The sequence below is a fragment of the Ambystoma mexicanum genome, chromosome 2q (genome assembly GCF_040938575.1).
Source record: "Ambystoma mexicanum isolate Mex_15411 chromosome 2q, UKY_AmexF1_1, whole genome shotgun sequence".
Taxonomy (NCBI): Eukaryota; Metazoa; Chordata; class Amphibia; order Caudata; family Ambystomatidae; genus Ambystoma; species Ambystoma mexicanum.
Genome location: NC_090924.1, coordinates 973,174,030 through 973,201,665, shown reverse-complemented (window position 1 = coordinate 973,201,665; position 27,636 = coordinate 973,174,030).

The following is a 27,636-nucleotide window of genomic DNA, read 5'->3' as shown; positions in this document are numbered from 1 at the left end:
GTACTGAATCGATGGGCTAAGGAAAACAGTAGAATAGAAAAGAAAGGGTAGAGAGAGAAATAGCTAATGATCACTAAACAACGGTAGCAAAACCACGAAATATAAAGCCTACCAGTTTGTAAACAAAGGAAGCCTCCCGGAGACTGCTCACGGGGGGTTGGCAGTAGACCTGGGATGTTGAGGTAGGTAACCGCGCTAGAATGAAAACATGAAAAGGGAACAACCGATTACAGAACTCCCTAGACTGCCGATGGAAGAAGGATAAATATAAAGCGTACGGAATACCTTGTGGAGGGCGAGGATCAGTATTCCGAACTAAAGAAAGACTGGGCTGGGACCGCGCTCCAAAGGGGCGTGGTTTAACTCGTCCGAAGTCTGGTAATGTCTTTTCCCGTACTGCTGTCGCGGTCTGTAGATCAAGAATAGGAGGGAAAATAGCGAGGTGAGAGAGTGTCAGATGGAGTCAGGAATAAGGAAGCAAGGAGAGGTAAACTGTAACAAACTAACTCACGTAGCGCTTGTATACTCCTAAGAGAGTAGCAACGCACTGGACTCTTGGAGGATCCTGTTGATAAGCTGCTTGGGAGGCTGTGACGTCAGTGAGCTGCAATGTGTTCTGGGAAATAACATCTAGACTGTTGTGTGTGCTATAATCGCCAGATACGGCGGCCATGTTGAAGTACCTCCCAGGATAAGGATCTGCCGTACAGAACATGACAGAGGCGCACCGGCAGAGAGGGACAGCGGGACGCCGTACCACGCGAGCAAGGCCGCAGTGCCCCCTCAGGCTAGCATCCCTCCGGACAGCAGCACAGCCGCCCCCCGTGGCAACCAGTAGGGGACGGGAAGGCGACAGTATGCCTCACGTGGATGGTCCAGCACGTGTCGGAGCAGGCACCCGGCTGCAGTCACCAGCCGTGCTCTGGGTGTTCAGATGGGTTTCTGGCTGATCGCATATCACTGCCACTGGCACACAGGGCCCGGGGGCAGCAGCGCCTCGCCTCACAGGACATGCAGTGTTGTTGCTCGGCCCGCAGGTGTTCAATCCTTCTAGGATTCGGTTCTGGGGTGCACCACACCATCAATGTTCCGCCGTTACACTTCTGAAGGTGAAGGATTCAGAGCACTGCCATTTCCAAGGCTGCTCAACAGCGCCGGCCATGACTCTGAAACTTAGCCACTCCAAGAGGTCTTGCTGTAAGATGGGAGTGAGCCATCTCCATAACCATACACTGGAATGACTATGGTACTAATGATGATAAATGGGTCTGTGAGAAACCTGAAGGTGTCTCCCTGACTAGTCCCTGGGGATCTGTCATCCAGGTGGCCAGGACACAGCCATTGCTATTGGATGCAGTTCCTGGGGGTGGACCAGTGAGAAAGGATCTTCGGGGAGTGGACGTGGGACACTGATGGGTGAGACGTGGTATCCCCCGTCTCATAATGCCTTTTCCCCATCATACCATGCAGGAAAATCAAACATTCAAAGCCCCCTGCCCCTTTCCAACATGAACACTTTCAGACAAAGGGGACAGACAAACACCACAGCTGTTTACCTGACATGTCCCAACACAAGGGTCAGGCAAAGTCAGGCAATTAACCAGAATCACATACACCTGACGGCCCTTTCCCTTCCCCTAAGGGATAAAAGGCGGAGCACGAGAGCACAATACGAGCAAGGCAGACCGCACGACCAGAGAGCTAACTCAGCACGGCAGTTCAAGAGGAGGAGAAAGATGGTGTTGACAAAGAAGGTGACTGGGAGAGAAGCGACCATGCCCTTTCCGAGCCAGGCCCGTGAAACCTCCACAGAAGGAATCGTAAGACCGCAGACAACAGCCAGCGTGTGTTGCAGCAGATTTCAACGCTACAAAGGGACCCTCCTCCACTGATACCCAAGCTGGGGAGAGGTGCTTCCCACCATGGTACCGGCCTTGACTCCAAGACAAGCAAATCCAAGTGATTCATCACAACCAGTGAGTTGAGGGGAGAGCCGATAAGAAACCGAACTGTGTTGAACAAAAGTAGCATGCAGCTAATTGAAGAAAGTACAAATAACTGTAAATACGAGAGGGGAAAACCAGCTACAGAGGAGATAGGCACCACGTGGGTGTTCACTCAGGAAACTCTGGCCGATAACCCTGTTGTTGAACTACCATTACCAGAAGGCCTTGGGAAATGCGAGAAAGGGGGCAAAGTGTTCATACAGGGATCTAGTAAAATCCTCTGTACAGTTGAAATTCTTTGACCGGCAGATGATTGTGAAGCTATGGGAAGTCAATCCTGCACTGTAAGAACTGTTTAGGGATTGTTTGATTGGCAAAGTTGGCAAGAGTGAACCTGACAGAGGGATGCCGATGAGAAGGGATCGAAGCTTAAAGGTACTGATGAACAGTGTGTTGACAAGAGTGCATCAGACAGAGGGATGTCCACGATGAACTGTTTAAAAAGACATTAAGATTGCTGAATGTCACAGATGCGATTGTTCTGAGAAGCCGTAGTGAACCCGATGGAGAGAGACTGATATTTGAGAAGGGTCTGAGCCCAGAAGAGGGGGACCCAGGTGTGATAAGTCGTCACTTAACGTACATGCGGAAAGGAACTTTATGTTTATTATTTTGGATTCATAAGGTCCTCGGAGGCAAGAGACTTTTTGCAGAGAAGAGACTTAACCACCGAAGGGCCTGCTAGCTGAGAGTGGAACTGTTGTCTAGTGCTGGGAAAGCTTGAGCATGTGCTGTGTACCAAAATCCTACCTTGTCCCGTGCTCAAAATGTGGGGAAGGGAGATCCCCGGCTACTACATCCTGACTTATTATTTGTGTACATTTCTTTCTTTCTTGTGAACATTATCTAACACTCTTTTCAGTATTTATCATAAGAATTGGCAAAAGATGTTTCTTAGTATAGGCCCTTTTTTATTTGACAGGACACCACTAGGACTACCTTATTATTATTTGATGGTTGTGGCTTGCTCCCATCTTATACTTAGGTTTAGATTAGGTGCTTTTCCAACCTTCCTATACAGTTTAATAAACACTCAATTTGTGGGGTTGGTTTTGGGGTACAACTTCTTCTGTTGGCAATGGTATATTGAATTTGTTGGAACTTGTCACGTTGGTGTGGTGATTTGGTGAAGGAACCAGTACCCCTACCTCCTTGGTTGCTGAAGATATATAATGATTTCACCACACATTAACTGTGCCACACAGGAATCAGTTTATCAAGTAACTTATATTGAAGTGATTCAAATGCAAAACTTTGTTCAAAACAAAAATAAATGTAATGGTGTTGTGCCCACAAATTGTTAGCACATGTTTTGGCTTCTCCAGCGCCTTTCCTAAAACAAACTCGGAATATCATCCATATCCATGTTCAATTGTGTGTTCAAAAATAGCCCCTGGTGGATAAAGCCACCATGTTCCCAATGAGTCCCGGGATAATTCCTGGCTGAGTCTTCGTCTGCGGTCCTCGCGTCGGCCACGCAAAAAGGACGTTTTTAAAGACATCATCATTGAACCTGAACATTGCTGCTAAATATATTGCTGATTTCCCACTGTCTTCAGACTCAGAGTGCCTCTTTCATCTTAACGTCTGCATATTTTGTGTCTTCTCTGGCAGGGGTGGGTTATTAGTGTTCTTTTTATTAGTTGCATGCATTATTAGTGTTGTTAATGTCCCCTATTTATTATAGAACCTTGATTGGACATTTCTTTTATTTTGATGATAGTAATATTATTGTTTGGATGATTCTTTGCTAGCTCACTTCACTCTTGAACAGTATCGCCAACCCTCGTCCCATGTTGTTACAAGAGGTCAAGTAGGTATAACTATTGGGTTGTGCCTGTTTCACCTTTATGATTGGGATCACTGCTGGTTTAGTAATAGTGTGGGGCTGTGTAGGAGTTTTAGAAACCAATACTCATCCCTGTACTCCTGCAGTCATTTGGTCACACAACCCTGTATCACAAAATATGCACAATGCTTATCCTGATCATCAGCTTTGTGAATAATCTGTTTGAATGCCTTTCTAAGGCCAGGGTCATTCCAATGGATGACAGAAAAGGTAGGTGAGCCAGTGAGTCCAGACTTGGCTTCATAAAATGCCTTTTTGAGAGAGATCAGTGCTTCTTGCTGCCAGTAATAGGTAACTCAGAAAGCTCTAGGGCATCTGCAACGTACAGTAGTTCACATATTAGCTGGGAAATGGGGACTTCTTTCCACATAGGAAAGGTGTTTGGCTGTTGTTACTCAAAAATACCATGACACTGCTTGTTTAATGCCTGTCAATCACCCTAATGTAGTATAGAGTTAGCTTATTGGAATGTATGCATGGAAAGTAGGTGTGCGATGGTATAGGATCTACTTAGCAAGCCCCGGCCACCTGGTGCCTTCCTGCTCGCCGCTCTTTTCCCTACTTAAGGAGCCGTCTAGCCTCCTTTCCTTTGCAGCTGCAGAGCAGGTGTAAGTGGATCTAGGTCACCTGGCCTAAGCCCCGCCCACCTGGTGCCTTCCTGGTTGCTGCTCTTTTTCACCACTTAGCAAGCCCTGCCAACCTGGTGCCTTCCTGCATGCCACTCTTTTCCCTACTTAAGGAGCCCTTCAGCTTCTTTTCCTTTGCAGCTGGGGAGCAGGTGTAAGTGGATCTAGGTCATCTGGTCTAAGCCCGTCCACCTGGTGCCTTCCAGGTTGCCGCTCTTTTTCACCACTTAGCAAGCCCCGCCCACCTGGTGCCTTCCTGCATGCCACTCTTTTCCCTACTTAAGGACCCCTAAAGCCTCATTTCCTTTGCAGCTGGGAAGCAAGTGTAAGTGGATCTAAGTCACCTGGCCTAAGCCCCGCCCACCTGGTGCCTTCCAGGTTGCCACTCTTTTTCACCACTTAGCAAGCCCCGCCCACCTGGTGCCTTCCTGCATGCTACTCTTTTCCCTTCTTTAGGAGCCCTTCAGCCTCTTTTCCTTTGCAGCTGGGGAGCAGGTGTAAGTGGATCTAGGTCATCTGGCCTAAGCCCCGTCCACCTGGTGACTTCCAGGTTGCCGCTCTTTTTCACCACTTAGCAAGCCCCGCCCACCTGGTGCCTTCCTGCATGCCACTCTTTTCCCTAATAAGGAGCCCTCCAGCCTCTTCTCCTTTGCAGCTGGGAAGCAGGTGTAAGTGGATCTAGGTCACCTGGCCTAAGCCCCGCCCACCTGGTGCCTTCCAGGTTGCTGCTCTTTTTCACCACTTACCAAGCCCCACCCACCTGGTTCCTTCCTGCTTGCCGCTCTTTTCCCTACTTAAGGAGCCCTTCAGCCTCTTTTCCTTTGCAGCTGGGGAGCAGGTGTAAGTGGATATAGGTCATCTGGCCTAAGCCCCATTCACCGGGTGTCTTCCAGGTTGCTGCTCTTTTTCACCACTTAGCAAGCCCCGCCAACCTGATGCCTTCCTGCTTGCTGCTCTTTTCCCTACTTAAGGAGCCCTCCATCCTCTTTTCTTTTGCAGCTGGGAAGTAGGTGTAAGTGGATCTAAGTCACCTGGCCTAAGCCCCTCCACCTGGTGCCTTCCCTGGTTGCCACTCTTTTTCACCACTTAGCAAGCCCCGCCCACCTGGTGCCTTCCTGCTTGCCACTCTTTTGCCTACTTAAGGAGCCCTCAGGCCTCTTTTCCTTTGCAGCTGGAGAGCAGGTGTAAGTGGATCTAGGTCACCTGTCCTAACCACCACCCACCTTCTTAGCCCTGCCTCTTCTTTCCTGCTGTTAACTCTTAGATCAAGGGCATCTCTCGCACGGGTGTCCAAAGTGAAAGGCAGTCCAAGAAAAGGGAAATTCCTGTTTGGGCCTGTTCGGACAAGGGAGATCCAGGGTCCAACCCCCTGCTAAGACAGCAGGTAAGCATGCACCAACATGTGTTTATACCCTCTGTCCCCAAAGGCCATCCCCACCCTCTTTGGTCCCCCTGTGTTGTTCTCTTGTGCCCCCCCCTTCCTGCACACAGGAGTCTGTCCTGATACATTCTGGTTTCACCATCACCGTCTTGTGGCCAATGCTGGATTTTACTTTTATGGACTTCATTGATTCACGGTGCGTCACCCTTTCTCAACTCTCATGCTGGACTTCCTTTGCATCTTGTACTCATAGTGGCCCTGAATCATGCTGTTCCCATCTTCATCTTCCGGCTAAGCTATCCTGGCTTGCAACATTACGTGTTACTACTGACTTCTGCAATTGTATTCGCTCTTGCCTCTCCACTCTTTTTGACTGCTTACTCTCCTCCCCTCTTCCCCTTACTTTCTTCTATGCACTTACTCTATCAGAATTGGCCCTGGACCTAGTATGATAGCAACCTCATCTGTCGCTCCCCCATCCCCTTACTGTCCCCCCTCCACTCCCTCCAGCACTATCTGAAATGTCGTCAGGCCTAGTACGGTAGTCGCCTGTCTGTTTCCCTTTCCTTCCCACTCCCCACTCCCTTCCTCAACTATGTCTTAGCACTTGCACTATCTGAAATGTCATCAGGCCGAGTACGATAGTTAATTTCATGTCCTTACTGTTCATGGCCTGTAAGAATGTCGTTGTATTTTCCCTTGTTCTCCCTTGCATTGAAGCGCTTTAAAACACATTGTGTATAGGCGCTATACAAATAAACTATCATATCATATCTTAATCACAAATAAATCTTAAGAAGAAGGTAACGCTGAGTGTTTCCATTTACCTACTTCATTTGGTGATGAACGGGCTGATACCACAACAGAGTGGATTTCTAGAAGTACCCCATGGCGCATGCAGTGCAGTGCGGCCACATCTGAGAGCCGAAGTAAGAAGATTTGTTGTTGGTCACCGAAGCTCTGTTGGTCATCCTACCTGGTGGCAAAGTTGCCGTATGCTGGGAGTGACTATTTCGGGTACACCACACAATTGAAAGCACAGTTTGTTTTCAGCATATGGGCAGGATGCAAGGGCCGTGAAGAATCCCCCACAAGTACAGAGCAGGGGTCATTGCAGCCATAATATTTGGGAAGCCATCCTCCTGGTTATAGAGACACCATGCAAGTGTTAGCACACACATGTACATCATCGCAAATGCTGGAGTCTGGGACAAGTTGCTGTTGGTCTCCACGACAACCAGAAATAATTGGTTCATTGTTCGCTTGACGACAGTGCACTCTGAGGAAAGGACCTCAGGCCAAAGCGAGCGCGCAGCGGCTATTTTATTGTATTGTATTTAAAGGTTGCCTTGACAACCTATTAGCATGCAATCACTACGGCAAACCATGCGTTCTGTAGTTTTCAGCCTCCAAGATATTGTACATGCAACGGTGGATGAGCACATTGTATCCGAGCATTGGTTACAATACATTCAAAGACATTTAAGGACATTTTAAAAGTTACTCAAGAATCCTACATCTTCATAGTTTAGGATTGAATTGCAATCACTTCATATACCATCAGTAACAGAAATATTATTATTACTGTACAATATGCAAGGCTTAACATTACACCCCACTAAACCATTTTAGCTGGTGACCCCCCAATTCCATGGACAGAATGGAAGGAATACTGGGGAAATTATATAGGAACTATTGAGAATGAAAATTTCACACCACACTCCTTGGTTCCAGAAGGGCACAGAATGTACAGGGAGTTACCTCAGTTGAGACGGGGTGAGGGTGGTGGATTTGATGAATATGAACAAGTACTGAAGAGTCTAGACGTATACCATTATCCAAAGATGAATGCGGTGGTGAATAGGTACTACTTCCATACCAGGAACCAAGAAGCAGACAAATCTGTGGATGAGTATGTTAGTGCACTTAAAAAGTTGAAATTGACATGCAATTTCAGAAGAGGGCTAACACAGGAGGATCTCATTAGAAATCAAATCATAATGCACACCAACATCAATGTAGTGCAAGAGAGATTGTGCAGTTATCCCCCATTGGAAGAGACAACTGCAATTGAGAAATAAGTGCAGCGCACCATGATATGTGCTAAAGCTGTGAAGGAGAAAGACAGAGAAAAGGCAAAGTTAGAAAGGGACGGCTGTCAAGCCCACAGAAGGGAAGGGCATGTCAATGAAATACAAAGAGCATATGAATAGAGAATACAGTAAGAGCAGTAAAACAGAGGAAGCTATGTAAAACGAGGACAATCACTGGAAGGTTGTATTGCTGCAGAAGAAAGGGACATTATGCTGGTTCACAGTTGTGCAAGGATCTGAAAAAGAAGTGCTCGAACTGTGGGGTGAAGGGCCATTTTGGTGTGGTGTGTAAAAATAAGAAGCAAGGGTGTCAAGTGAAATGGATACAGGAAGGAGGAGAAGACGGTGAAAACGATGAACAAGAAGTAGAAGTGGTCAACAATGTGCGGGGAAACAAGAAAGCGGACCCGAAGAGTATATTCAAGATAGACGATGTAAATATGGAACTGATGGTGGACTCAGGTTCACCATATACCATAGTCATAAAATACAAGTGAGAGGAACTGTGCAGAAAAAGATATAGTTCAGAATTTAAGAAGCCTGATATAAGAAATCTGGGTGCATTCGAGGGGTCTATGATTAAATTGATAGGATACTACATGGCCATTGTTGACCTTAAAGGGAGACTGGCAGAAGTAAAGGTGCAGATGGCTAAAAAAAGAAGTGAATGTGTTAGGATGGGAAGACCAACCTAAACTAAAAATCAAACTCAGTTCTGGAAGTGAAGAGCCTGTGTCAATTGTGTTGGCAAGTGGAGTGGACACGGATAAATATGTACTGGGAAATGAGAAAATAGCGTGTCCTGGAGTGTTCAGTGACAGCATTAGGAGGTTCAATGGATAGACATACAAAATTGAGCTCAAGATGGGTACAGAACCAATGTCACATGCTGTTAGGCATATACCTATTGCCTTGAGGGAAAATGTAAAAACAGAGCTATGCAGGCTTAAGAGGGAAGGAGTGATTGAGGAAGTAGATATGTCAGAATGGGTTTTTACCATGGTTGTGGCCATAAAGTTGAATGGTAAAGTGAGAATTTGCATGGTTTCGATAGAGTTGAACAAAGTGATTGTGGGGGAAAAGTATCCCATACCTGTTACATCCGAGATGCTGAACCTGATATGTAAGTCAGATGTGTTTTCCACAATTCACTTATCATCAGTGTATCTCTAGATACAGTTGCATCCTGAATCAAGGAAGTATGCTACATGCTTCACACCTTTCAGATTGTACTGTTCTTACACATGTCATTTGGCCTAGCATCAGTGGCTGCTGTGTTCAACGGGTTATGAGACACATATTAGCCTGAATATCAGGGGTACAGGATGATATTTTGTTGTATGGACTAGGTGAAAGGGAATACCTTCAGAGATTATATGGTGGTTTTGGGAATACTGGAAGAGAAGGGTTTGAAGGTGGAACACAGCAGATGTAAAATTGGTAAATGCGAGGTAGATTATCTGGGACACACTTTATCCAATGGAGGATATAGACCTATATTAAAAGCTATGGAGGTGATTGAAAACAAGGAGGAGTTGCATTCTTTTTTGGGTTTAGCTGAATATTATAACAAGATAATTGGGGATTTTGCTGCGATTAGACATCCCTTAAGAGAAAAAAGACACCAAATTTGAGTGGATGGACAATCATACGAGTGTGGTTGATGAAGTGAAGAAATGAAGATGTGAAGCTCCTTTATTAGGAGGGTTTGTTCCAGGCAGGAAGTATATAATTACAGTGGATTCTAGTTGTAAGGGTTTGGGTGCGGTATTATCGCAGACAGATCGAGATCAAGGGAAGCTGGTAAGGTTTGCATCCATAGCTGTAACATACACTGAAACATGCTATTCAGTAATTGAGAGGGAGTTGTTGGTGTGCTGTTGGGGAGCAGAACATTACAGACAACATATGTGCGGTGACGGGTTACTGATCACAAAGTGTTAGTGGAAGTGTTAACAGGCAATGCTATGACCAGAGCCACACCAAGAATTGTGTGATTGAACTTGAGGCTGATAGAGTATAATTGTGAGGTTGAGTATTTACCGGGTAAGAGGAATTCTATTTCAGATTTTATATCTAAAATGCTGAGAAATTATAATGAGGCGAGGAAAGAGCTAGCTGAGGGTGAGGAGCAAGTGGGTGGAGTAGTCATGGTCAGGAATGAGGAAGAATGGAAATTGAAGATTAGGGCAGATAGTTTGTTGAGTGAAGAAGTGTATTGTAAAGTGATGGCCTGAAAAGGAACATATGGAGGAAAGGTTTATTGGCTAATATATGGTTATGGATGAATTGTCAATTGAGGGTAATTGGATTTTAAGAGATTCAAGAGTTGCACCTCCAGAAAAAATGACAGTGCAGATTGTTCAGAAGGTCATCCAGGGCTTCCAGTAACTAGGAAAAAAGTGAGGGAAAGATTTTTGTGGCCAACAATGATATACAAGTTGAAAGGATTCTTCAGCAATGTGTGCCATGTGGGAATTGTGGTAAATATATAGTAAGACTATGGTGATCAGAAGATTACTGCTGACACCAATTCCAGTACCAAAGGGACCATGGATGGAACTGGGTATTAACATTTTGGGTCCATATGAAGGTTTGGCACATGGTAACTGGCTCCTGATTGTAATGGTTGATAGGTGCACATGTTGGCCAGAAGTGGCGGTTGATGACAGATTTACATCAAGCAAGGTGATAGCATTAGGGGAATTTATTTTAGAAAGGAAGGTGTGACAAAGGAAGTGTGGAGGGATAGTGGTCCTCAATTTGATTCTAAAGAAATTAGAGATTTTGCTACAATAATGTGTTTCCGTTGGAAGCATTCATCAGTTTATCACCCAGAAACAAACAGCATGGTGGAAAGGCTGAATAGGGTGGTAAGTGAGTGTATACAACTGGCCTTAACCAATGGTCTTAATTGGAAGGATCTTTTGGGTGATTTGTTGTAGAGTATAAGAGTAACACCACGCAGTGCTCCTTTTCAGCTTATGAAATGTAGAGAAGCTAATAGTAATTTTTCTCCTTTGTGGGTGAATGAGAAATTGGGAATTAGGAGTGTATGTGAAGGTTTTGTGGCTGAAAGAATGATAGACATGCAGAGAAAGAACAAGAAGTACCAAGGCAAGAAGCTCAAAGGTAGTAGTAACAAAGGAGGTAAGGCATTGGAAGATGTGTTATTTGGTGACTTTGTGAGAGTGAGGAAGAGTAGCGAAAGTAGGAAGGGTTTATCAAAGTTTTCAAGTCCTATGAAGGTGGTGCAATGTTTTAGAAGGGCTGTTAAGGTGGAAGATGGCACAGTGTGGAATCTCTGTAGAATTGTTAAGTGTGCGAAGGATTTTTGAGAGAAGTGAGAGGCAATGGGATCTTTGGGATTATGTGTGGAGGAAAGAAAGAGGTGAAGATACGGACAGGTGTGTAGATAGTGAACCTATGTGTAGAGAACAAGGTGAAGTACAGAATGAGACTTATGGTATGAGTGGAGGTATGGGTAGAGTAAATGGAGAGGCGGGGTGGAGTGTAAGGAGCAAAGGAGTGTTGCACAAGTTCAGGCCTTTGTGGTCTACAAGAAATAAGATGCTTGTTGTTGTTGCATAAGTTGTATCCTTGGGGTCATTGCAAGTCATTTCATATTGTTGTATTATACATTGTTTGTTTTTGTGGTTGATTTGTCTTTCAGTGGGATGTGTGGTATGGAGTTAGCTTATTGGAATGTATGCATGGAATGAAGGTGTGTGATGGTATAGATTATGGAATGGGGAAGAAGAATGTTATGCTTGGAGATGGATGGTTAATGAGAACAGCTGTTCTTGCTGCTGGAGGTTGACAGAGCGGTGTCAGTGGGGTTTGCAGTTTATAGCTCAATCACAAATAAATCTTAAGTAGAAGATAACGCTGTGTGTGTCCATTTACCTACCTCACCTAACTCCTACATCCACACGACGTTTGGCAATTGAACCTTGTTTATGGGTTATGCAACTGTATGTGCCCCTAGGCATCAGAATATGTCTGTACCAGGAATCAAATCCATGCTGGGATCCAAATATCCAAATCACGATTGGGGTTTTGGGGCCTACTGACCCAAGCTAGCCTAGCTTAGAATATATTTATGTATTTATTGCAATACAGCTTACTTTAAAACCTTTTGAATACGAAATTATAATCTCAATGTACATACAATACAATTCAAATGCCATTTGTTTAAAAACAGTTTCCAAAATGTTCAATGAAACAATACTCAGTGAAATCTTTTTGAATTTAAAATAGAATGTCATAAATATTTAGCCGAGTGACACAAAAAGACCTTTACACATTTTGCATATTCTTCTTTTCTCAGCTGGAAAAGCTGTGCCCATTCAATTGACAAATGTTTCAGGGACTCCACATCTACCTGACAAAATCTATATAGTCTCTCTGCTCATGGAATCCTCTCCCTTGCACCTGTGTTCTCCTTTGTTAGAAATACATTTGAACAAAATCTTAAAAACTGTGTTCTAAAAGCACGAGATGGGTGTCAAGTTGAATAAAAAGGTAAGACGCTAAAAGCTCTAATATCAAAAATAAAATGACTAAATAGACGGTAGTCAGAGATTTTCAGGCAATTTTTGATCCAATCTGACTCGAACTGTTTTCTTTTCGCCTTTGCATGAAAGAGAGTTAATTCTTCCAAATTGATTTCTTTTTTCACTAGGACATTCTTTCATATAGCATCCCAGTTGATCAACACTTTACAGAGTTTAACTTAATTTGACTTTGTATGATACCATATATCGAGTTAACAGGAGGGACCAAAATCTTTGCGTATAACTGTAATGTCTGCCAGTCAATGTGAGTGGCATTTGAAGTCAGCGCAATCTCATGCCGGATATTGCTGACTGGAATTCCCTGTGGCAGGGACAATGGATCTCATCAGGAGTGGGTGGAGCAGTAAAAATGCAGCAGTACCACTATCACCACTGCATTACCGCTCCAATCCAAAGTTTGTGAGAAACTCAGAGCATTCACCTCCAGTTGAGCTGGAGGTGAATGTGACGAATTTCTGGCCATTTTCGGTGCAATTACAGCCACAGTAATTGTGCCAAAAATGCCCCATTGAGTCCTATGGACTCTGAAAAAATGGGGACTTACCCCACGACTGTAACTTGTGATCCACAGCGGATAACGCTAATTGTGTTGACCGGTATTCCAGACGATTTACCACCAGGATACTGCTCAACTTGAGATGAGGCCCAAAGTCTAACTCCAAAGGGCTGCCTCTACTTTTTCCCAGTCACAATTCTATTGCAGTGTCTGTGCCCCATAGATTAATCTCGGGAGAACTGATTGTACATTTGTAATACCGGCTTAATTGAGAATCTCCCAAAGCACTTATCCAGTAGCCTTAACTGGGCCACCGTGCTTTGAACCTGGGCCATTTCGCCTTGCATTGATTCAGCATCATTCCTGGTTTCATTATATACCACACCCAAATATTTAAATTCTTTCACAGTTTCAATTATTGGACAATTTATTTTAAAAGTAAAGTTGTAACTTCTGTTAGGTTTTAATATGATAGCCTTTGTTTTTGAAACATTCACAGATGAATCCAAGTTGTTTTTAAAAAACCTCCCACAGCAGCAATTCCCTGTTGCAGCCCGATTGTGGTTAGATCACAAAAACAATGTCATCAGCATAAGCGATATACTGTAGTAAATGGATTCGCCCATGTCGCACAGGGTTTGCATTGATATTCTTAAAAGCACTTCTGATATCATAAATATAAAAGATAAAAAGGAACAGTGCATGCACACACCCTTGTCTTAATCGATGACTTGTCGATATCCATTCAGTAAAATTTCCCTTGTGATCCAATCTGACTCGAATCTTAGTATTGGTATGTAGTGCAACAAAAATGTTGGGTAAATTTGCCAGACATTTTGCGTCTTTGAATTTTTGCCACAACTTGTTCCTAGTGTAGAGATAGAGTCAAAAGCCCCTACCAAAGGCTATGCCCCCATGTTGTCTATATGTTGGGAACTGGAAGTTGTGACATGTGCAGTACCATTGAGGATGCCTGTACCGCAAAGTATTCTTGAAACAAGGTATTCACTGAGAAAACCCTATATGCATTCACGAAGGTATGATGGTCTTTTGGATAAAGTACCGGAAGAAGTGTGAAAATGAGTGAGAAAGAAGAATGGTGAGGTCATGCGGAACAGAACTGACGTGCCTTGAAAAGATGTGTAAGACAAAAAAGCATAAACATTCTATAAGAGCTGAAGAGGAGATGTTAAAGATGAGCAACATTTTGGGCTCGAAATGAAGATGCGGATGTAAAGAAACACTGGATAAAATGCAAAGTCATTTTACAATTGTAAAGACCCAATAACGCAAGTAGACAATGTGATCTTGAGGATGGCTACATGCTGAATAGATTGCGGCAATGCGCCAATGTATATATATAGAAATGTATAGAACCTGGATGTTCCACGATGCACTTTAGCAAGACTTAAACCCAGTGAATAGAAAGGGTTTCAGTGTGGCGTAGTTGGAAAATAGCTGATGGCGAAGGAGAAATTCAAGAAAGACTTGGCTGGCCCAGCACCAAGAGTCAAGGCCACCGTGAGCCTGGTTGTCTGTCAAGTGGTTACATGAATGTGAGAAAGAAACAAACGCCTGTTTGAGGCGGAATGGAAAAAGACTGAAGGTGTCAAGAGTTCATAATTTAATAGTGTTAAATGCAGCAAAGAGCTCTGAAATATGGTCTACAGTCACATGGTCAGCTTGAAGTAGACTTTGGGTCGAACTATACTGAAATCAAAAGATAAAACCATGCCACACTCCCTTTTATTCTCAGGCACAGAGAGCTTCTGCAAGGCCAAGTTCAGAGCCTTAATTGAATGGCAGACCACAAGAGTGATGCTAGATGTCAGGCTAATTAAATGGGAAGCTATGGTCAAGACCAGCCCACATGCACCTGGGGTACCCGCCTGTGTGCTGCTAGCATGTAGAATATTCCAGAAGAGTACAAGGGTGCCAACAAATTGTAGAGGGTCCACGTAACAGAGAGCCCTATAGTTTGTATAACCAGTGGATCGTCGTATATTTTGTGACGATGAAGATGACTTGCACTAGAGGAGGGCTTAGTTGTTCACCTGATGTTAGAGACCCAATCACTACCCCTGTTAGTATGGACATATATATACTTAGATATTCCCTGAAAGCCTATCATATGCCCAAGTAGTTTTTTTGTAATTTGCAACATAGTGTGCCATCATTGATGATGAGTTTTGACTATAAAAGTTGTGATTTCTATGAAATGCGTTGAGAGAAATCGAGCGAACGTTTGTTGATGTCCGTTGTCATTCCCTGTTTTAGATAATTGCAAATAAAACAGTACCTTGTTTTGCCAACTTCCTGAGTCGGTTTGATTATTGATGTATGAGTAAGTTCTGCATCCCCATCCATCTCTAAGTATTGCTACCTTTTCTTAAAGGAACCTAGGTCTATGGGTTCACGATTCACGCAATCGAATGCCTGACTAATGTCTACAAAAGCTAAAAATATAGGCTTCTTATAAAAACTGACCATCTTAGATAAAAGGTGTAGCACTAACCAATTTTGAAAGGTACCGATTTCTTTCCTGAATCCATCTTGGAAAATGTCCACAATACCCACACCACTGGCCCATGCTTACTGTTCCTTAAGAAGCAAAACAGAAAAACACTTAAAATGAGATAATTTACTGGATTCATACTATCTCCCTTTTTAAAAATCATTAAAATATGAGCACCTTTCCACGACGGTGGACTTCTGCGAGATACTATCACCTTTTTGAACAACCTCCTTAAAAAAGCTGACCAAGTTTCCAAATTAAATGTAAAGGTCATGCTGGATAAACCATATGGACCGGTTGCTGTTGAGGCTTTACAATTCTTAATAATGTTTTGAATATCTTCAAAATTGATCTCTAGAAACCCTGGATTTATAAATTCAGATGGCAGGGGCACTTAGTTCACTCCTGGGCAAACTGATAATCTCACAAATAGGCATGGCTTGCAAGGACAATTGTATCCCCAGGTTTTTAATTAATTTCCAGAACTTTCCCAAATAATTTATAGTGAATGCACTCCACATGGTCTCTGCGTCATTCGGAGCCAAAATGATCCTAGGACTTCTTAGCCCATTTTCATATACTTGTTTCAGCTTACGCTCTATACAAAAAAAGTCCCTGCACTTGCTACTTCTTAGCCTCCTTATCTTTCCATGCAATGGCTTCTTTTTGATCTGTATTTCTCTGTCAAAGGTGTGCACAAGTCTATTTGTAAATAAGGGCTTGTTTGGATCCAGTTTTCCAGAAAAGCAACCAAGCAATCTCTGCACCATGTATGATAGCCATAAGGATCATTTAAAAGCCCATCATTATTTTCTAAAAGCAAAGCCACATAGTGATTAAAATGGGTTCCAATTCTTGGACGCCAGAGTAAGGCCTTGTGTCTTTCCCTCACTTCAACTATGAGCTGACTTCTCACCATTGACACATTAGTTATTGGGAGAACAATTTCCAAGGCACAAAACATTATGATCACTGACATCTGAGTCTCTAATTAACAACTTTAAGCAATCTGATAAAATCTTGTTTGAGACACAAATATAGTCAATAGTCGATTTACAGTGGGCATTTGTCCACGTACAATTGGGAGGACAGTCACCTGTGATGCCTCCATTCAGGACACATTAACATGGCTTAGAATGTTTACAGCTGAAAAGAGTCGTATGACTTTAAGGCGAGATATCAGTGGTTTTATCAGGATGAACCCTCTGTCATGTTCTGTCAGGTTCTATGAATCCAACTTTTACACCATTTGTCATGGGTATTTGCCCACAATTGCCCAATTGTAATACTGACAACGTTATTTACTTGATTAATGTGCCCCTGTCCCAGCATGTACATTGGGAAAATCAATAGGAAATGCAAAACCAGGATGATTGAGCATAGGAGCTGTATCAAAAACCGGGTGGAACAAGCACCTATGGTGCAACACTTTATTGACAATGGACATACCCACAATGATTTCGAATGAACAATCTTCAAACATATTAAGGGTATGTCACAAGACCAGATTAACAACAGACTATTGAAGTTAGAATAAAAACACATTTTCTCTAACCAAAAGTCATATTAAGAGTCTGAATGAGAGAGAACATGGCATGGCATGATGCCATTTGATGCCTCCTTTTGCGGATCATTCTGGTTTTCCATTCAATGTTGAGGGGTGAGGAGTAGGGGATTCTGTAACTGAATTGTCCACGGTATAAACAAATGTAATGAATGTAACATCGACAACACATGTGATGTATTCTGTATTTTGGAACAAATTACCATGTGATGAGATCATTAGTAAATTGGTGACATTATGTTATGATATTGTGTTCATTGGTGATATGATTGTATTGTCATGAGGAGTTGATATTTATAGGAAGCCAGACATGGATACCAGATCATTTAAATTGGTGATCAGGTGAGGTAGAAACATAAAAATTGGAATGACAAATTGGCATTTACCCGTAAGAAATAAATATGACTGCTGAATTACAGGAGAATTCGTGAGCACGTGCCTCTGAAACCGCTAGTTGCCACATTGGGGAGAAAGAGGGCGGATCTGGCTGTGTAGCCTTGGTGTAGCTTTAGTGATTGGGCCTAATCGCTGTCATAGACACATGACATCATTACGGCAGGCGTGGTGACGCCATCATGTTAGGCGCATTGATGTCACGATGTCCTGGATATAAGTGGCGGCTATTTTGTAAACGCTGCAAGAGCTGTGGTTTTTGCAACTGGTATCCCCTGAGGAAGAGTATCCAGCATCACTGAGGTAAGGATGGATAATACTCCATGTTTCATCTCCTTGGGTCAGCACTGCATTGGTGGTTCCTTTTTTCAGGATATATCCCTGAAATCATTAATGAAGATACTATGGTCCCACAGATTAATGGACCTGTGAATAGCGGCAAGACCGTATTGCGCTTCCTATACTGTGATGAGACCTTTTAAGAGTGACTGAGTCACCCGCAAGTAAGTTGGCATGCATGACTTTTTTGAGAGTAGTGGACTAATTTAGAGTCTAATGTGAAGCTTCTGATCTGGTGGCTTGAAGTTTTTTGACATTCATGTCTCCATTTACTATAGATTGTGTCCCGATATGGACTAAACAAACAGAGATTGGTTCCGTCTGCATTCAGGAGCACTCAGTTAATCCGATGTTAGAGCTATCCTATGTTAGACTCTGGTGGATTTTTGAGTTTTAAATACGATCGAAGGTCAGTATAGAACCCATTATTCAATTTGGCCTATATTATGTATTTTTTCTAGGTCAGGAAGAGGAAGTAGACTGCCATTCCTCTATCAAGGAAGCCATCCATAGCAATAAGTAAAGGTTGCCCAGAGGCACTGGCAGTAATCCCCAAGTAGCCGTCAAGGTATTTATTGAACAATGTATCTTAGTCTTAAGGGATCAGGGACTGTATAGATCTAATTAGAAGATCATTATCCTATTTTAAAAGTATCTTTTATTCAACATGGTTTGACACAGAGACTAGGAAGAAATAGTTGAACACATCGCTGGACTCTATATACAGCACACACAAGTGGGAATTTCGCCCCAGATGAATGTCCAACATTGAAGTGCATGGTTAGGACAGAAATTTGTACAAGTAGGACTCAAAATGCGGAAAGAGTAATCGCATGAACAATACACTTTAATGAGAGGAATCCATTGTAAAGTGTGTACACAGATTTTTTGCTGTAATTTGGCAAATTTGGGCACATGTTTGTATGTACTTGTGGTTTTATATATTATTTTTAATGTTTTGATATAATTATGAGATTGTGTGTTTTAAGACTAATGAAAGTGTATAATTTTACAAATGAATAATAAATAGTTGGGAGTTTGCCTAAGGGTGTGGAGGTCTCCCTGTCTCTGATGAGTGATGACACCAGACAATGGGCCTCATTACGAGTCCGGCGGTAACCCAGCCGGTGCTTCTGGCGGGTTCACGCTGGATTACCACACCTGACATCCCGGTGCCACCACGGCATTACAAGTCCCGGCAGATCGGGAGGTCAGGCGCTGGTAACTGTTAATCTCCATGCCCATGGAGCCCCATAGGACTCCATGAGAGTAAGGAGACGGCAGCATGGGCACCGGTGCTTACGGTGCAGTACTTCCATGAAAACACTGTGGGCGGGTGCCGTTGCACCCGGCAGGTCAGACCTGTCGGGTGCAATGGCACCCACCCACAAAGTTGCAGTGTGGCGGTCTGGAAATGGGTGCTGGTACGGTGTGACTGACACCCATAATTCAGGACCGCCACACTTGCAATGAGGCACAATAACATTTATCATGTTTGCTTTAGCCCTGAGCAGCATCACAGTCAAAGCAAACATAATGACGTGGTTGGACTGGCCTTCATCTAATGCAATAACATTTATCATGTTTGCTTAACTCTTGATGCATCATCAAGGGTGAAGTAAACATATGTGTTATTACCTGGATAGACTGGCCTACATCCAATGTGATGCCCTGACCCTGGTAAAGTAATATTTTCTGCTTTTGTGCATTTTAACATTGATTTGAGCTGCGGCTTTCCCTTTCCTCTCCATCTCGCTTCCTTGTTGTGTGTGTAGCCTTCCGCCCCCCCAGGCCCACCTCAGGTCCCTGATTGCCTGCATAGGCCTTGCTACTATGTTGGTGTTTTTATGTTAGTCAGTCACATCGCACACACAAGCAAATTATATTAGATAACCATTATCTGCGTGTAGGACAACTTGCCATCTGCCTGCTTCTGTACCCATTTTAGGCATGTTCTCGCACTATCCAGGTGTCCCAAATCCAGGTGTTATTGCATTTACTGTTGTGCCCCCATTTTGGATGCTTTCCCCCACTATCCAAGTGTCCCAAATGTGGGTGATATTGCATTTACTGTTGTGCCACCATTTTAGGCACTTTCTCCCACTATCCAGGTGTCCCAAATCTAGGTGTTATTGCATTTACTGTTGTACCCCATTTTGGGTACTTTCTCCCACTGTCTCTCCCACTGTCCATGTGTCCCAAATCTTGGTTTTACTGCAATTACTGTTCTGCCCCGATTTTAGGCACTTTCTCCCCCTATCCAGGTGTTCCAAATCTGGATGTCATTGCATTTACTGCTGTGACCCCATTTTAGGCGCGTTCTCCCACTATCCAGGTGTCCCAAGTCCAAGTGTTTTTGCATTTACTGTTGTGCCCCCAATTTGGGGGTCGCTCTCTCCCACCGTCCAGGTGTCCCAAGTACAGGTGCTATTGCATTTACTGTTATGCCCCCTTTTAGGTGCTTTCTCCCACTATCCAGGTGTCCCTAATCTAGGTGTTATTGAATTTACTGTTGTGCCCCCATTTTAGATGCTTTGTCCCACTATCTAGGTGTCTCAAATCTAGGTGTTATTGCATTTACTGTTGTGCCCCCATTTTAGATGCTGTTTCCCACCATCCAGGTGACCCGAATCTAAGTGTTATTACATTTACTGATGTGCCCCATTTTAGGTGCTTTCTCCAACTATGGAGATGTCCCAAACCTAGGTGTTATTGCATTACTGTTGTGCCTTATTTTAGGCATTTTCTCCCACTATCCAGGTGTCCCATATCCATGCATTGTTGCATTTACTACTGTGCCCCCATTTAGGGTGTTTTATCACAATTTCCAGGTGTTGTGCCCACATTTAGGTGCTCTCTCCCACTATCCAGGTGTCCCAATTGCATTTACTCTTATCCCCCTTTTAGATGTTTTTTCCCTCTTCCGAGTATCCCAAATCTAGGTGTTATTGCATTTACTGTTGTACCCCATTTTCGGCATAGACATTTCTCCCACAGTTTTAAGTATCTCACATCTATCTAGTGGCATATTGGACCCCATGTGTTCACCACACACATCCCAACCCACATCATCATCCATCTACACCACACTCATCCAGAGCATCATTCCCGCACACAGCCATTCATTACACACAGCAAACCATTCATTACACCTCTGGAAAACCAAAAGCACCCCACCCAGCCCACCACCTCCATACTAGCACCTTTATTCATGAACCCAGGCTACACATCACAACCCCTCTCGATCCCCAACCACGGCACCAGAATCCTCTTACACTCTGACCTGTCACAGCTTTCCTCCTCCCACCAAATCCCCTCCAACTCTCAGACCAGAGGAGCTATATGGCGCACCAGGAAATGAACTACCCTACCCCGCTTCCACACATGTACGCACAACCTCCCCTCACTTCCACACTCTGTCTATAGTCAACCGTTGAGAATGATCCTCACCACCCCACTTCTGCACACCATGCAACATCCAACTCTCAAGCCAGAAGAGTGCTCTGGTGCTGCAAACAAAATTACCTCACCACCACTACTGCATCATCTGCACTTTCTCGCAGGGATTCCCTGCCCAGATCAGTACCCCCTCCCCAATCCCTCCCTGCCTTAGCGAGAACCCCACAGGACCCCTGCACCTTACTCCATATCAAACAATCATATGTGGGGAGCTCTGCGTTGCACCATTAACCCCATCCCTCTGCTGGTTTGCACACCCTCCCTCCATTCGACCTCCGACCCAAAAACCTGGCATCCCCTAAGTGGCCCCGACCCACTCACATCACTCCCCACTCCGAACTCCACCCAGCCAGGCCCCCCTGGCATCAGGTTTCCTGTTCTCCGGTGCTGGGATGAGTCTGCTGCCATGTTGTTAGGCACTTTTAAACTTAAATTGCCACCTCCTTGTAAGCGCTGCTGTGGTGGTGTGACCCACTCCCCCTCCCCTTGTCCCTGCTTCCTGGTTGCTCCTTTCCCTTCTCCCTCCCACCCACCATGCTTCCATTGGCCATCTGGCTGGACACGAGTGAGGGACTTCACCCATTCAGGCCCAAGCACCATTTCCTGTTCTTCGATGCAGGAGTGAGTCTGCTGCTATGTCGTGAGGCACTTTTAAACTTAAATTGCAACCTACTTGTAGGCACTGCAGCACGTCTGTGACCTGCTCTCCCTCCCCTTGTTGCCACTTCCTGGTTGCTCCTTTGCCTCATGCCTCCCGCCCACCAAACTCCCATTGGACATCAGGCCCTTCAAAGACACTTACGCTAGGTAGCCCCTGCCGTGAAAGCCCCCTTAGCGAAGGACCTCGATGCAAAGAACAGCTCCCGATGGTGTCTGCCTGTGGCAGCCCAGGAAGCAAGAAGCCTGCAGCCATAAACCTGCTGCGAACAACCAGGTATGTGAGGTGCAGTCAGGGGGGGCAGCAATCACTGCACCCCACTAAACTGACCCACCCCTCAAATGACTCCGATTTCACTTAGCACATCACCAATAAGCATCTCAGTTAATTGTGTTCTTTAAAGCCTTCCCTCTCATCTCCATAGGATAATCCCATTTTGGTTTTTGCATTGCTGCTGTGTTTAGAACTAGGCCTTTTCCTCTCTTTTTAGGAAAGTGAAATCTGTGTGTTTTTGCATTGCTTCTGTGTTTAAAGCTAGACATTTTTCACTCTTTTTAGGAACGTCGAATCTGGGTGTTTTTGCATTGCTGCTGTGTTTAAAACTAGGCCTTTTTCCCTCTTTTACAGAAAGTCGAATCAGGGTATTTTGCATTGCTGCTGGGTTTAAAACAAGCCCCCCCCTCTTTTTTATGGAAGGTCGAATCTGGGTTTTTTTGCATTGCTGCTGTGTTTAAAAGAAGTCCTTTTGCCCTCTTTGTTTAGGAAAGTTGAATCTGGGAGTGTTTGCATTGCTGCTGTGTTTACAACTAGGCCTCTCCCGCTTCTGGGAAGGTTGAATCTGGGTGTTCTCACAGTATGTTATCCCCAACCGTCCTCCATTTATGCTGGTCCTGCGTTCCCCTGTGGGGTGTTCCTACTTGTGCCTCCTGTGCCCCCTTCTCCGTGACTCCCCCTCCAGTGCTTCCTATGGTGCATGGGTCTGGGCTGTGCTTTTTTCCCTCCACCAATCTCCCCTCTTGCCTATTTGCACCCTCTATGGGGCTCTCAATCTCTCCCATCTTCTCAAACTGCTATTCTAGCTCCTATCCCTCTCACCAAGTCTGGAAGAAAAAAGTTGAAGAGGGATATCTTGGTCTCCAACCCAGCTTTCCTATCGCGGACACCCACACCAGCGCTTACGCCAGACAGACTCTCACTGACATCCTCTGTCACTCCCTCTCCAGACCTATGGACCCCTCATATGATCTCTGTTCTGGCTCCTTTCTTCTTATCTCCCATTAATGGTGGCACCTGGTGGGAGGCCCGCTTGGCCTACTTCCAATCCTCTAAGACCATCATCAAGGTCTAACCTAAATGGTACCATCATGGTTCAGGACTCTCAGCCCAATCTCCTCCTTCTTGAGAGGTGTCTCCTGCATTTTATCAACTTCCTTCCTTCTCCTGCTACTCCTTCTACCACCTCTCTGGCTCCTCTGCCGCCACTCTGGCACCCCCCTCTCTGGACCCTATGCCACCTCTTTCTACTGCCTCTGCCCACTCTCAAGCCTCTTTGCCACTTCCGTTGGTTGTACTCCTGCACTCCAACCCAGAAGTCTTTCAAAAGTGGCAACCTGCTCCATGTCACTACTCTCAACTCTCGCTCTGCTGTCAAATACTCCTCTGTCATCTGCCAATTCCTTGAAGACCTTGACCTGGATGCCCTCACACTCACCGAGACTTGGTTGACCGCCAACTCTGTCATGTTTTGCCACTCTCCTCCCTGAGGGCTTTCTTGACTGGGTCCTTGATTCTGTCATTCCTATGTAGGCCTATTCCACCTTTGAATGCTTGGTCTGTAGGCTCTATATCTATTCTGGCCTCTCTCTGACTGTGGCCACCATCTACAGGCCACCTGGCCAGGTCACCCTCTTCCTCTCAGAATGAGCTGACCTCACCTCTTCTCTCCTTGCCTCTACCTCTCAACTTCTCATCCTCAGAGACATCCACATCCACCTGGATGCTTTGAATCTCTCCTCCGGACTCTTATGCAACCTTTGCAATTCTCTCTCCCTCTCCATTCTACCTTCTGGTCGGCTCCCGGACGCACCTTGGATGTTCTCATCTCCTCGGACATCCTCCTCTCTAACCCTCCTACTACTCCTCTCTCTTGGACTGACCACATTCTGCGCCCCTCCGACCTGAAACCTCTTTTCCCCCTGCCAAGGCCCTCCCCAGGACTTCAAAACGAACAGAAAAACTGATTACCCCTCTCTCTGCCCATATTATGGTGACTGGTTAACCAATACCTTTCTTCAACAATTCTCCGCCATGAAGCATAAGTGAAACAATTTTGTATATTCAAACACTTACATTTTATTTGTCACATAAAAAAGTTTTTGTTATTTTAAACAATACAAGAAGTGTGGTGAAAATTAACAATGATTTAAAAAACAACGAAACAAATATCACTATTTAATAAAAGCAATCAAGGATAAAACAGACCACTCAATACGGTAGAAAAAACAGAGAAAAGAGGTCTTGTGAGATTTCACCATGATCACGGTTTCAAAACGGTGTCTATTAATTGAATCTAACACCATTTAGTACATATTTATCTCTCAAAATCTAATCATTAATTGCTGTTTAATCAAAACAAACAAGACTTATTTTATTCCAGTCTTATAAGATCATCGACATGTTTCGGCCACGTTTCTTAATGAGACACTATCTCTAATGTCTTTTTCAAGTTATTCTACTGGCCTTCTTCAGGACAAGTATATTTCTTATATCACTGCATTTGTCTTCTATACCCCCATTGTATGAAGGTGATTGCCCCACAAATGACATAAAAACAATACAAACACAGTGTCACAACTTTATGATTCAAGGCGTGATTGATTTTTCAATGTTACAAAAATTAGAGTATTATGTTGTCAAAATACACTCAGTGTCAAAAACCAGTCTATACTTTTCCATAACAAATGTATGGACTTGTGAACATTTGTTTTAATAACATTTTTTTTTTTGATGGGGCTCCATTAATACTCCCAACATGTATCTATTTTGACATCACTGTTTCCTTTTGGTAAACCAAATTTACATGGGTCTCAAAGAGTTCATACCGCCCCAGCACTGCCACCCTCCTTCTCGGTCATTCGGCCCATGAAGTGAGTATCAGTGGCTGTCTTTGCCTTAACTTTCTCTGCTCCCCCTATTCCTGTGGCTGACTTCCACCCTGACACATCGCTCACTAACCGGCATCTTTCCATCTCCAACATCTTGGACATCCTTGCCCCTGTCATGAGACTCCATCTGAAGCCTACCTCCAGTGCAACTCTTGGTATGACTCTGGTCCGTTGCCCAGAAATGTAAGTGCAGGGTAGCTGAGGGGAAGTGGAGGGCTTCCGACGCACCCTCTGATTAACTGGCATTCTGCCTGCTCCAAAGGCAACAAAGACTGTCTTCTCCCAGAGGGTCCATATCAAACTCTGTGTCTCTGTGGCCACTAAAAACATGGCTCAAATCTTTCAAATATGCAAGGAGATGACCATTCCTACTGCAGTCCACACCTCTCCTGTTCCCTTGCAGGACATCTGTATGGCCTTAGCCATAGCATCTCATTTCACCACTAAAACCACTAAAAACCAGGACATCCTGTCATTGCTTTCCTCCTTCTCTCTCTCTCATTCTCTCTTCCTCTCCCAGGCCCCCTTTGGCCGCCTTTCCCTCCCCTCTTCCTTTTTCCTCCTTCTCTCTGACATCTGATGATGTTTCCAGACAAGTTGGATCTATGAAAGTGTCGTCCAAACAGGTGCTCCCCTGCTCCTCCAGAACTATTAAGGACCATGTTTCCACCATCGTACCAGCCTTGCCCAATTTCAGTAATCATTCCTTTCCCTCTCTCCTCAAGCAGTCCATAATGCACCCCCTCCTAAAAGAACCTTCTGCCGATCCTACCCGTCTGACAAACTATCGCCCAATTTCCATCACTTCTTTCCTGGCCAAATATCTGGAAAAACTGCCCCTCTCCCAGCTGTCTCTACACACTGAATCTGTTGGTAGTCTCAATTAACATCAGTCTGGCTTCAGAGCTGCCAGATGCACAGAAACTGCTCTCCTGAACATCAGTGAAGAACTGCTCTCTAATCTTGATTCCAGCTCTCCCTCTTTTCTCATCCTCCTTCACCTTTCCTCTGCTTTTGATATGGTCAATCATGCCACCTTGATCAATTGACTCTGTGAGAACCTGGGCATCACGGATCATGGCCTGACGTAGCTGACTTCCTTCCTCCCGGACTGACCCTCCCAGGTCCAACCTGGATCTTTTCTCTCCACCACCTCTCTCCACATGTGGTATCCCCTAAGGATCTATCCTCTCACCCTTGCTCTTCAATGTCTATCTGGGCCCTTTGGCCCACCTGATCTCCACCTTCTCTTCTAACTTTCAGTGTTATGACACTCAGCTCTCCTTCAGGCTTCCCTCAGCCTCCTCCCCTTCCTCACTCATTCCTGATGATTGTTTATCTGCAATTCAGGATTGGTGCACTTCCAAAAGACTGAGATCCTTATTTGGAACCCTGCTCCTGATATCCCCCTCTCACTCTGGCTGCCCTCCTTGGGCCCTCTTCCCTCACCTTCCTGTGAGGCAAAAAACATTGGTGTCATCTTCGACTCCACTCTTTCCTTCTCTCGTTATATCACAGACCTTGCCAAGAAGGTTGACTTCCAGCTGCACCTCCTGAGTGGTATTCTAACTTGTTTCACCTTCCACCAGAAGCTCACTGCCTCCAGAGCACTGGTTCTATCCAAGCTGGACTACTGCAAAGCCTCTTTCTCAATCTTCCTAACTCTACTCTTCGCTCCCTGCAATTAATCCAGAGCAGGACTGCAAGACTTGTCCTTGGCCTCAATCCCAGGAACTGCATCTCCTGCCCTGAAATATCTCCATTGGCTCCCGGTGGTAGCAAGGATCCATTTAAAGACCCCCTGCATCATCCACAAGGCTTTCTTGGGCCATGGCCCTCACTATATCCAACTCTCTCTTTCTAAATACCTTCATTCAAGAACCCTTTGCTCAGTTTCCTCTAAATCTCTCAGGGTCAGAGACGCTTCTCCAAGCAGAGAGCAGGTGGTAGATCTCTGCTCTGATCGTACTTCTCCCTACTTTTTCCTTGCACTTGCCCCTCTCCCTTCCCCCTGCACTACTCATTGTCGCACTTGCACAATCCTAATGTCACAAGGCCTAGTAGGATCGTTTGTCTGGTGTCCTCTCTATATCCTCTCCCTTGTCTTGTGGCGCCTAGAAACACTGTACAGGCATGTTATAAATATCAGATCATATCATTTCATATCACCTGTTATGCCCACAGACCCACACACACACATACCCCTCTCGACATACCCTCACCTTCCATCTCCTGACCATCTGCTTCCACCAATTTCCCCTCTGTCAGCATGGCACGCCTTGCTCTTTCCAGAACTATCGCTTCATGCCTCTTCCTCTCTGACCCCCTGCACTCTCAGACCTATCGCCTCCACCCAAATGTGCAAAACTTTGGAACAGAGACGGGCTCTCACCCTCAACTCTTCTTGCCTCACCCCTCCTGAATCGGTCCACCCTCCCGACCGTCGCCAGTCCAACTGTCAGAACCTCCCTGCTAGCCACTCCCTGACTCTTCCTCTTTGAACATGACATCTCACC